This window comes from Scatophagus argus, chromosome 21 (genome assembly GCF_020382885.2).
Source record: "Scatophagus argus isolate fScaArg1 chromosome 21, fScaArg1.pri, whole genome shotgun sequence".
NCBI classification, from domain to species: Eukaryota; Metazoa; Chordata; class Actinopteri; family Scatophagidae; genus Scatophagus; species Scatophagus argus.
Genome location: NC_058513.1, coordinates 9962331 through 9972952, shown reverse-complemented (window position 1 = coordinate 9972952; position 10622 = coordinate 9962331).

Below are 10622 nucleotides of genomic sequence, written 5' to 3'. Positions count from 1 at the left end.
CTGCAGACAAACCAAACAGCATCAAAGATATCCCTCATTCCCCTCTGCTAATTATCAAGTCAGAGACATTTCTCCTCATGTTATTATAATGTTTTCTAAATTGCCCCCTTTGGCATGGTTGAGCCCCAGTAGCACTGCTTCTCCACTGGGCTGGATAGTTTAGTTCTGCTTGGCGACAGGCAGAAGGTACAATAAGCTTGACTAAGCCTGACAAACTGGCCCCCAGGTTGCCCTTCGGGATGAGGGATGTGGTGGCGAGTCTCACATGGGTGTTGGGGTGACATGTGGGCAGTCTGAAAGGAGGACTGACGATGCAGCTTTGCAAGAAAATCCATTCTTCCTATTGGATGAGATATTCTGTCCTTTTTCCATACATGGTGGCCACTCCCTAAAACATCCTCAGTATGACTATGTTTGATTTAAATACTGTGATATTTAATATTTTTTGTAACATTAAGCCCTTCTCCGAAATATGAAAAAGACTGCTTAAGACAGATAACTAAAAAGATCACTGATTAGTCACTGTACTCATTTTTTAAAGTAAAAGTAAGAAACATTTTCTAATTCAAGCTCCATCTTTTTTGATTTTTTTTCATATATGGTAGAAAACTAAATATGTTGAGATGTTCGGGGTTTGGACTCGGCCATTTGAATTGAATGAATTGAATAGTTCTTCCAGCTATAATTTTCTTTTGGACTGTATATCATAAGCTTAGCACTGTATTGCTTTTCATTTTCTTTTTTAAAATTAATTTTATTTTGAGATCCCTAGTCACAGTATTACTTTGGTTATCGCCCATCTGTATTCCTACTACAGTTACTGTCAGAGCATACTGGAAAAATGAAGACATGGAAGACATATCTCATCACTCGTTGTTGTTCTACCCCTCATTGCACATCATAATCCTTCCTTTAAAAGTGATCTTGTTAGAAATGGTAATAACATTGGCTGTCAGCTCCTGTGACAGTTAAAGAGATGGTTGGACGTTCAGAGGAGGAGTGAACAATGCTCCATCAGAGCCCCAACCCTCCCAATGGGGCTCCCTCTTGAAAAACCCTGCAACTTCTTCACCCGGCACCCCCATCCACACCTTCACCCTCACCCCACCAGCAGAGGGCCATGATACCCGAGTGCTATTACAAGTTCCAGTGTTGCCTAGCAACTGGCTAGTGGATTGCAATTGGGGCCGTACATGGTGGAGATTTAACACTGTTTATGGGGGTGTCAGCGTGTGCATACATGCGTATGTGTGCATCAATTTGTGTGTACGGGAGCAAAGGGAACTTGTGTGTGTGTGTGCATGTGCGAGCATATCTGTAAGGACTGATGTGAGTGTTTGTGGATGTGTCACTGGTGGCCTGTTTCCCCTGCAGCACTGAGGCAGTATACTATAAAGCTGGTCTCACAGTGGTGATTATAACAAAATGTGTAACTAGGTGTCTGCCTTGTAAATCTTTAGACCTATGGCTGGGCTGCAGGGCGATTTCATGGTCAATAAGCTTTAAAAAATAAGTTTGACGTTTTGGGAAGTGTACATATTTGGTTTCTTTCCGAGAGTTTGAAGAAGACACTCAGACTTACATGTTGGTTTGTGGAATATGAATCCACAGCCGGGAAACAGCTTAGTTTGGAATGAACTCTGTCCGTTATTATTATCTGTCCAATTTTCCTTTCTAACTTTCCTTTTTTTTTTTTACAAACAAGATTGATCATGTTAATTAGTGAGCATAAAATGAATAAATCAGAGGCGCATTTTGTATTTTGGAAACTTTATGCTAAGCTAAGCTGACTGGCTGCTGGCTGGGCCTTTATATTTAACAGACAAGCCTCAGAGTGGTATCAATCTTCCCATCTGACTCTCTTGCCAACAAGCAACAAGTGTTTGTACCAAAATTTTGACCTATTCCTATAAGCCTTTTTTTTTTTTTTATCTCATTTCTACCCAGCAAGGAACTTTTGTTTTCAGATTGTCCAACTTTGTTCTTATTCTGACATAAATTTTAATTTATTAAAACACAGCTTTTTATGTCAGTGAAGCTCAGAGATTTGTCCTGTGAGCTTTGCCATGAAAGCACTACTGGATAATGAAAGGTCACTCTTGAAGGTAACGTTCCAGGCATCATTTGACTTGGTTGTCATCTGACAGAAGTAATTCCGCTGTTTTTGAAGAGCCATTACTCTGCAGAATTGAAAACAGAGGCAGACTGGAAAGGCAGATTGGAAAGCTTGCCTGAACCAGACCAGTGTTTTGCTTTATCTTTCTCTGCTCTCATTTGTCTTGTTTTCTCACCCTTAAATTAGGCTCTTAAATTACTGTTTAACGTCTAACAGTTGGTTAACAATAGATGAGGGTGAGGTGTAGATGTAAAGCAGTGCTGATTGTGCAATTTGTAAGGTAATCTGTGAATGGAGGGATTTCAAAAGACGTTTGTGAGGAATGTATTTGTTTTAGATGGATGTTTAGAATGTTCAGTAAAAGGAAAATGCCTGACAGGAAGCCACCTAACACGTTAAAGACTTGTCTCTCTTCAGCAAAGGCACAGCACTCTGATTTTTTTTCCAATAAATCCTGAATCCTTGAGGAATTTCAAATGCATTGTAGAGTGAAGAAGGTGTCTCTGATATGTAAAATCAATACTTCAACAGAGCAGGAATAACGTCTGCCTCCTCAGTGATGCATTTTCTAGATGACTTGATTACTTGACTGTTTTCTTCTGAAGGCTTCTTTTATTCTTATATCCAGTCTCTTTCAGGAGATAATAAAAAGACAATTTAAATTCTCTGAATGATCGCGATAACTCTCGGCTTTGGAAGCGTTTATCTGACTTCCGATCTCGGTTTCTTCCAATTCCGCCATGTTTTTCCTTTGTCCCTCTCTTTTTCTCTCTTCTCTGTTTTCCTCTCTGTCTCTTCAACACTATGATTTGTTCTTTTATTCAAATTCATTTGCTGATTGCAGCCTCAGTTTTACTGTATGTCATGTAAAAAAACAAACAAACATCAGGCTTTAGACAATTAAGGCCTTGTTTCATGCATTTTACTCCACTGTCTCTCTGTCACCATCTAAAATTCAAATGTTGTTTTATATTTCCATATGAAATTCATCTCATCATGGGTAGCCCATCTGATGATAGAGCTTCAAACAGAAAGCTGTTTAAATCCCCTCAGTTCCTTGTTGTCTCAGTTCCTACAAATATGCTCAGACGTCAATGTTACAATAAATGTTTTTTTACAGATAAAACCTGCAAGTTGATCAAGTTGGTAGTTGGTCAAGTTGTTTGAGGTCGCAGCCTTGAAACCTGGAATGTAGAAGTAATTTAAAATGAGATATTTAAACTATCATATCTGTGGTTAGTTGTATTTTTCACAATGTTGAAAAGTTGATTAAGTCTTGTGTTGGGCCATGAACTCTTCATTTGAACTTTCAAATCAATTTCCATTTTTCAGTGTCTTGCAACTTCAAGTATAGACTGCTTCAGTTTGAGGGGCACTTTGGCCATGGCAGTACAAAATATTCAATAAAACAGTAATTTTTCTTTTATAGCCAAGCGCTTCTGCTTTACAACGACTTCATGAAGTCTGCAAACCAACATCAGGCTTAAAAACATCTTCATTTTCAAATGCTCTTTCCACCCTTTTTGCATATCAATGTACCTTTAATAGAATTCAGTTTAGAATGTGGCTGGCTGCACATCACTTGAGGCTGGATGTATGCACTTCTGAGTTAGTAAAAGATAAATAAATAAATAAAAAGCAAGTCAATGCCATGCTCTCATTTTTAGGGAACATTTCAGCACTTTCACTTCAGCTCAGATTTAGACTTTGCTGACATAACAACCAGTCAGCTTGCATCTCATGCGCAATGCAAAGGTGTGTGAGATTTAAATGATGCAGGACTTTAAAAACAGAAATATATGAGTGTTATGTTGTGTGAAATTGATGATGACAATGATCATGTAAATATTAATTTTATGTTATGCATGACACTGATGCTTCCACAACTGCTACTTGAGGCCATTTGTGGTGCAGAAACCAGCGACCAACGTGAATTCACAATGAATTTTTTCATACATTTTTACACATTTTTCATAATGTATATTGTATATAGACTAAAGAGATTTTTATCAGTTAGCTGCTTTTGTGCTCCCCTTAACTCCAGTAAAGCTCAAAAATGCGTATTAAACACAATCCAGTGTTTGAAGATGGGATCGACTTATGCAGTACTTTGATATAAATTTCTGCCTTTTTAGCTTGTATCCCATTAAAACAAAACTATTTCCCCATACTAACCCGTCTCATATGTCCATGAGTTGTAAGCACTTCAACAAAAGTGATCGTCTCCTCTGAGATTTTTTTTTCTAATTTAAAGTTTTTAAAGGCTTTAAAGGCAAAAACTTTGTTAGAGTGAAGTCAGAAAGTTTTAACCACATGTGAACCTAGGAAGAGAGGCAACTAATGCTAGTTAGACTCCATCCTCATTACGCAGGACGATCGTGACATTGGCAGGTGACTCAAAAGGTGTTGAAATGACTTCTACTGTGACTCGATGGTGGTTCTTGAGCTTTAGGGGATTACTGATATAAGCTAAAAAAACAAAAAACAAAATCGTATCAGCATTTCCTGGTGACACTCCAAAACATCTAGTTTCAAAGTAGTGTTTTAAAAACATTAAGCACACAGTTGTGGTGATGAAAATATAAGAGTGTGGTCTGACTGGTTTGATCTCCAGTCATTCAGAAAAGGTAAGAAGCCATTACTGTCCACGATGGTCGGGGCAGTGGTTATAACCTTTAATAGCTGTCTCACCTCAGTAATTTCCTCATTTAGGGTAGTTCAATAAGAAACTCAGCAATCTGTGCAGTCATGTTCATTCCTGCTTTTCCCACAAAGGTTATGTTATATGTCACAGCCTGTGGGCTTGTATATATTAGAGATCTCTGCGATATTGATTTTTGCAATACAGCACTTTTTTTTTTTAATAAGTCCTAAAATGAGGGATGGGTGGTGCTTTCTTTTCTTGCACACAAGATGTTACTGTACATGATTGGAAGCTGTCGGCATACTACAGGCCTAAATACACTACATAGATGACATATTCACATCCCTTTATCATAAGCAAATGTAAGTGTGCCAACGCACAAACATGCCTGTTGTGTGGACGTGCATGTTAGGCTGCAGGGTTCATAAGCTGCTGCACACTCATCTGCACATGTCACAGTCGGTCATGCACTCATGTAAACTTGTTCCCTGCCCTTCGTGACTGTTCCAGCTGCTCGTCTCCGTGTGGCAGTCAAGGCCACTCTTGAAATGACTCCGCTGTCGAGCACCTCTTCAGTATCTGTCTGTTTATCACAACACAACATGTTTTCCTTGAGGAAAAAATTCCTTCAAAAACAACTTCAAATGAATAAATTTTTAAGATATGCTTTTCTTTTTTTGTTCCTGTCTTCCACTGGACCAATTTGCAGCTGCAAGAGTGGGCGTCTAATAATCTTTTCTCTGAATGGAAGGCTCCATGGGGGATGAGTTGGAAAAATGGAAGATGTGACTGTGACAGCACCCAGGATGATATGCAGCACGTAGGCACATCCTATATGCAATAATATAATGTGAGGCGCTTTTCCAGGTTCAGTTAGGAGAAGCACACGCTTGAGGCAAAAATTTTGTGCTGTTTCCATTTATCGTTTCACACTCTCTTGACTGGACTTATGAAGTCATGCAATAAAAGAGTGTATATTAAATGCCTCAAGCATTTGTTCCTGTTGGATCTTTATAGATCATTCAGTCATTAGATGAAAGGAACAAAGACAGTTCCTCAGGTAGCCAAGGCTTCATTTTGATTTTTGTGGTGTCATCTTCTTATGATTTGATTGCCCTCAGTGATAACTTTTTTGTGACATGTTTGGCCAAATGAGTTCATGATTCTTTAGGGAATTGTCTGCACACTACATTCGTGACACTCACTGATTACTTCTGCAGACGTGGGCTCTGCAAAAAAATAAGTAAATAAATAAATAAAATGAATAAACACTTTACTGCTGGAGTCAAGATTTTAATCCACACATCTTCACCTCCTTCCCTCTTCTACAACTTCACTCTTTGTTACTTGGATGCAGTTTCCTGTCCTATCTGTCACTCTCCATTCAGCTGCTGTGTTTCTTTCTTCAGTGTTTCTATCAGGCGCTTCCCTTTTCATTTCTAACATAAAGGCGTGCTAGCATTTCCATTTCGCACATTTATGGACGGGTGGGCTGCCCAATACATCAGGATAGCAGATCTCAACAAGTAATTCTGCAGAAGAAGCAGTGTACAGAGTGCAGTGAAAAGCTGGAGTCCTTTTCTCTGGTACACGATGACCTTGCAGGCGCTTGGCTGAGAGTCAGAGAAAAGAGGAGACTGGAGTTCTGTGATTGTTTCTTTTATTTAACTTGCTTGTGTTCAACATTATTTTATTAGAGGAGATGCAGCTACAAGTTTATTCCTCATAATTAATCTATGGTTGGGCAAGCAAGAAAAGGCCAGAGAAAACATAGTACCTACAAACACAATAATGGTCTTACTTCTTCTTCAGCTTTCTCATCCATTATACTGTTGAGCTAGTTTAATAAATTAATATTTGAGTAAATACACTTAACCAAGTAATTTAAATGTAGATTAGATACATAAATATGTGGACTTTTCCAAGAGTGTAAGCTGATAGGCGAACAAATAAACTCAGCTACTAGGTTGTAGGAGGGGCGGCACAGTGCTGCAGTGGTTAGCATTGTCGCATTGTGGGTTCCAGGTAAAGCTTGCATGTTCTCCCTGTGCCTGCGTTTGTTTTCTACAGGTACTCTGGCTTCCTTTCACAATCCCGAAAACATGTACATTAGGTTAATTGGCTACTCTACATTGCCCCCAGTGTGTGCAATTGTCTGTCTTTGTGTGTCAGCTATTGGATTGACTGGCGACCAGTCCAGGTTGTACCTCACCTCTCACTCGTAGTCAGCAGGGATAGGATGGATAGGTTGTAGGTTGTAATCAAACGTTTTTCAACTCCAAGAAACAGTCAGCTGTAGTGCACTGCTATTTTGGTTTTCTCCTTCTTGGGTATTTTTCAGGCTATTTTTCCCCAGGTATTGTCCATTATGTAGTATTTCCTTCGAAAATGTTGTATTTCCTGTTTTCTAGGGAATTTTTAAACATCAATCTGTGTTATTTCTGCATCAGTTTATAGTGGAAACATCTTAATGTGGAAAATACAACATTCTGATGTCAAGAGACATTTCAAAATATTAATGTAAAACAATACAGTCAGGCTGTCAGACATTTTGGATTCTTTTCCAATATGATCAGCTTTTCTCATTTAATGTTGTCCCTACTGAGTCAACACCCATATAGGCATGATTTACGGTTCTGAAACTTAAAAAATATTCCTAATATCAGACCCCCTCCTTTTCACTTCTGGCTCCTTCATGGTTATCAACTCCATATGGCTGCTCCCTCTTCCTTCCATTTTATGGCAGATTGAAGCCATTGCTTTTGAGGTTACATACCGCTGCCACCCACTTAACTGGAGACATTGTCGCATATGAGTTGTGTTCTAGTGGATGCACATCTTCCCGATATTGGAGCCGATGTGTCCCCCGTGTAATGTTTTTTATTATGATGGTTATTATTGTAATATATTATAGATAACACTGATGATGATGTCCTTTATATCTTCATGTTAATATATAATTAATCATGATATTATTATATCTCTTACTTTCTCTCTCTCTTTCTACCACATGTTTTTCTTCACTCCAAACATGCACACCCATATGTTTTACCCACATATACCCTGTTTAATGAAATTTCATCCTTACTCTCTTACTCTCCTCACACACATTGCAACATTTCGATGTTACTGTCCATATAATCCATAAATAACAATGAACCATATTTTCGTTGTTTTAACCGAATGTGTAAACCCATAAGTTATAAATGACTCTCATTTTCAAACTGGTTAGAGAAACCATTCCTCAGTGTTTGTCATCTGTGTGTAACCAGGCCGACTGCTTCGCTGATGTCATTTGTTCTTGTCAGAGCCATTGTGGACTCTGTTGTGGTCAGCTGCTTTCACTGAAGCACAAGCACCCGTTCCCGACATAATTGGTGTGGAGAGAGCACGTAACGACTATGCATTTATAATGAGGAGATTTTCAGTTCTCATAAACAGGAGGCAGGAGAGTAGAGATATGATGAGGAGGAGGAGGGAAGGGAAGAGGGAGGGAAGTGGAATAAAGCCCAAAAAGGTGAAATAGGGATTGAAGGGTCTTGGCAGAGTGGCATCTTTAAATTGCAGTGTGTGTGTGTGTGTGTGATTGGGTAAATGTGTGCAGCATGAAAGAGTTGGAGTCATCCTTCTCTGTAGGCCTGTGTTCGTTATATTGCTGTGTTAAAGCATCCATGCATGTCTGCACCATGGCATCAATTTAATGGAAGCAGAACATACATGAGGGTGTGTGTGCGTGTGTGCGTGTATCCATGTGTTTGTGACAGAGCTAGAGAGATAGATAGACAGAGAGAGAGAGAGAGGGCTGGAGAGGGGGCATGAGATAAGAAAGAAGAGAGACATGAAGAACACCACTGAACAAAGACATCGGGCAATTTTTGAAGATAACACAAAAAAAGCACCAGTGAGTCTATTCAACCGCTTGAGCTGTGTGACAGCTTCCTAGCTCGTTTTTTTTTTTAACAGGAGATTTTTAGAGAGCGTGGACTTGACACTGAAAGGAAGAAGCAAAAGAAAGAGAGAAAGAGAGAGGGACAAGTCTGATAAAAACAGACAGAGATACAGAGAGAACACCAATTTTGTCCCTTCAACAGACGCAAGGGGGAAATAGCATGTTTCCCCTTGTCTATCACTGACTCAAGAACCATTAGCTTAATTATATGGAGGAACTAAGCCTGAAGAGACTGTATGTGTGTGTGCGTGCGTGTGTGCGTGTACATGAGAGTGAGAGGAGAAAGACAGAGAGATTTGGACACAGTGTATTAGTTTCAAATTAACATGGACAAAAAGATGGAGAGATTTTATTAGATGGCATATTTTTTACCCTTGAAATTAACACAGACTCGGACATGAACTGAGTTTTGGAGAAAATTAGGGTTAGGTTAGGCAAGTAACATTTAGGGAGATGGTTGAAAACTCTTTATGTGCATTAAGTTTGGGTCTAGAGCCAGGAAGTGATTAAGTTAGTTTATCATCGAGTCTGGAAGCAGGGGGAAACGGCTAGCCTGGCCAAAACTTACAAGAAAGCAGACTTATTAAAGGTGCAACGTGAAAGATGTGGCTAAAATTTTAGCTGAAAACATTCAAAAAACAGAATGTGAAGAAACAAGTGCTGACATTATGTCAGAGTCCTCTGAGTATTGTGTTGCAGTTATCTACTGAAATTAACATCTCTTAGGAGGGAGTCATGAGAGAATCTCTCCCGTCTCGTAATTCCACTTGGCTCCTCTAGAGGCAACGGTCTGCGCAGCCCCGCGTAGTTTCAGCTAATAACTAATAAGAAAGCAAAACAAACTCCCAAAATGTTAGCTCTTTGTAAAACACTCTTCATTCTTTGGTAAGGTAAAAATAAATGCTCAGTTCACAGAGCACCAGGCGAAAATGTTCTACACTGTGTTTTTGCCTTCTCGTCCTCTTGAGTCATAGTCCTTGTCGGAGCAAGTGTAAATCATCTTTGTACTGTATCTCTCCTTTTGTGAAACTAGCCTTCGCCTGACTCGGAGACCATGTCCTGTCCCAGTCTGGGGTCCAGCTGTGCTCACTGGGAGACTGCTTGTCCACGGGACCCCCCCTTGATCCGAGGTCACGCTCAGGACTAAGTCCAGTCAGCTATAGGGCCACCAGCTCAAACAGTACAGTGAGCAGTGGTTGATGGTTATTCTGGTGATATACAGCCCCCTATATTTTTAGAGCTGCCTTCGAATTCTGTCCATATTTCACAAGCCCTTGCCCCTTTGACACATTGTGCCTCATTTGTTCAGTCCATACAGATCTGAGGAACGAGGTCTTAGGGGGCTACATTACTGCCAGACAAGAACATCAATATTAGATAGTGCTGCTAAACCCTCTGCTAAATGTTCAGTACAGGATTTCGTCTACCATTTTGCCACCTCCTCAGCTATAGCACAGCCTGCCCATTACAACTGGTTAGCACTGGTTTTGGTTTCTATGCATGATGATACCAAAATTGGCAGTGTGTATGTCAATAAGCTATGTACTGTCCCTCCCCCTGGCCATAGTTTGCTAAATAATAGATTTGGTTCAATGACTCCCCACTAAAATTTGGGGAGACAGAAGAAATTCTTTCTTTCTGACGAGTGTAGATCTAATCCTGCACACAGTTCATACAGTACAGGCAGAATGGTGAGAACAGGAAAACTTCGGTGAGTTGTTAGCTGCTTAGCTCGCAGTAATAATTAATTTAATTATTTAAATTAATTAAGATTTTATTGAAATAAATTAATTTGTTGTTGCTGCTGCTATGTTACATATTTGTAGTGAATGGGGCCAGATACTAACAACCACTATAAAACTCCTTGATTCCTTTAATGCAAGTATTGGTGTTAATACCGGGTTTTATTTTGG